This window comes from Neolamprologus brichardi, unplaced genomic scaffold (assembly GCF_056152115.1).
Source record: "Neolamprologus brichardi isolate AB-2024 unplaced genomic scaffold, ASM5615211v1 NODE_ptg000087l+_length_38166_cov_1, whole genome shotgun sequence".
Classification (NCBI taxonomy): Eukaryota; Metazoa; Chordata; class Actinopteri; order Cichliformes; family Cichlidae; genus Neolamprologus; species Neolamprologus brichardi.
In genome coordinates, this window is record NW_028270065.1 from 27,501 (window position 1) to 30,000 (window position 2,500).

The following is a 2,500-nucleotide window of genomic DNA, read 5'->3' on the forward strand; positions in this document are numbered from 1 at the left end:
CCTCTCTCCCTTACGGTCGAAAAAGATGTGCTCCTGGCGCACTGGCCCTGCTGATGTGCTCTCTCCATTTGGCCGAGGCAGTGAGTCGGCCTCCTCTCTCCCTTACGGTCGAAAAAGATGTGCTCCTGGCGCACTGGCCCTGCTGATGTGCTCTCTCCATTTGGCCGAGGCAGTGAGTCGGCCTCCTCTCTCCCTTACGGTCGAAAAAGATGTGCTGCTGGAGCACTGGCCCTGCTGAAATTCCCTCTCCATTTGGCCGAGGCAGTGAGTCGGCCTCCTGTCTCCTTTACGGTCGAAAAAGATGTGCTGCTGGAGCACTGGCCCTGCTGATGTGCTCTCTCCATTTGGCCGAGGCAGTGAGTCGGCCTCCTCTCTCCCTTACGGTCGAAAAAGATGTGCTGCTGGAGCACTGGCCCTGCTGAAATTCCCTCTCCATTTGGCCGAGGCAGTGAGTCGGCCTCCTGTCTCCTTTACGGTCGAAAAAGATGTGCTGCTGGAGCACTGGCCCTGCTGATGTGCTCTCTCCATTTGGCCGAGGCAGTGAGTCGGCCTCCTCTCTCCTTTACGGTCGAAAAAGATGTGCTGCTGGTGAACTGGCCATTGCAGCTACTCACATTGAGCATGGCCCTTGCCCTCCAGCGGGCCCCAGGGACCACCCCTCCCCCCCCCTCCCCCCCGGCTCTAGTCCCCCATTAGATTTCCTTTCCTGTACTTACCCTGTACCACATGTCTAGCATGGCCCTTGACCTCCAGCAGGCCCCGCGGACCCACATACTCCCCTGCTCTACTCCCCCACTAGCTTCTTCTCCTGCAGTTACCCTCCACGACATATCTAGCATGGCCCTTGACCTCCAGCAGGCCCCGCGGACCCACATACTCCCCTGCTCTACTCCCCCACTAGCTTCTTCTCCTGCAGTTACCCTCCACGACATATCTAGCATGGCCCTTGACCTCCAGCAGGCCCCGCGGACCCACATACTCCCCTGCTCTACTCCCCCACTAGCTTCTTCTCCTGCAGTTACCCTCCACGACATATCTAGCATGGCCCTTGACCTCCAGCAGGCCCCGCGGACCCACATACTCCCCTGCTCTACTCCCCCACTAGCTTCTTCTCCTGCAGTTACCCTCCACGACATATCTAGCATGGCCCTTGACCTCCAGCAGGCCCCGCGGACCCACACTTAAGCCCCCCCCCCACTAACAAAGCAAAACACCACTGGCAAAATCCTCGTGCCCCTGGTACTCCAGAAAGTAAATTGAAACGTGCCCCTGGTACACTGCGCAGAAAAAGTTTGCCACACACGCACTCCTGGTGCCTATGGTACGACAACTTTTCTCCGTGCCCCTGGTACACTGAGCAGAAACACTAAGCCACACACACACACACTCCCCTCGTGCCTATGGTACGACAGCTTTTCTCCGTGCCCCTGGTACACTGAGCAGAACAACTTTGCCACACACACAGTCTTCGTGCCTATGGTACGACAGCTTTTCTCCGTGCCCCTGGTACACTGAGCAGAAACACTTTGCCACATACACACACACTCCTGGTGCCTATGGTACGACAGCTTTTCTCCGTGCCCCTGGTACACTGAGCAAAACAACTTTGCCACACACACACACACACACACACACGCACACACACACACACACACACACACACACACACTCCTGGAGCCTATGGTACGACAACTTTTCTCCGTGCCCCTGGTACACTGCGCAGAAACACTTTGCCACATACACACACTCTCCTGGTGCCTATGGTACGACAACTTTTCTCCGTGCCCCTGGTACACTGCGCAGAAACACTTTGCCACACACACACACACACACACACACACACACACACACACACACACACTCTCCTGGTGCCTATGGTACGACAACTTTTCTCCGTGCCCCTGGTACACTGCGCAGAAACACTTTGCCACATACACACACACTCTCCTGGTGCCTATGGTACGACAACTTTTCTCCGTGCCCCTGGTACACTGAGCAGAAACACTTTGCCCCACACACATACACACTCCTGGTGCCTATGGTACGACAACTCTTGTTCGTGCCCCTGGTACACTGACCAGAAACACTTTGCCACCTCCGCTGTACGCACCCTCCTCCCTAGCTAATTTGCAATCTCCCCCACCTCCAGGGGGACCACCATGACAACTCCCTGACTCCCTTACGGCTGAACAAGATGCATGCTTCTCCACTGGCCCTGCTGAAATTCCCTCTCCATTTGGCCGAGGCAGTGAGTCGGCCTCCTTTCTCCTTTACGGTCGAAAAAGATGTGCTGCTGGTGCACTGGACATGCTGAAACTCCCTCTCCATTTGGCCGAGGCGGTGAGTCGGCCTCCTGTCTCCCTTACGGTCGAAAAAGATGTGCTGCTGGTGCACTGGCCCTGCTGAACTACTCACATCGAGCATGGACCTTGCCCTCCAGCAGGCCCCAGGGACCTACATCACACCTTGCTCTTGTCTCCCTTACAGCTGAAAAAGATCC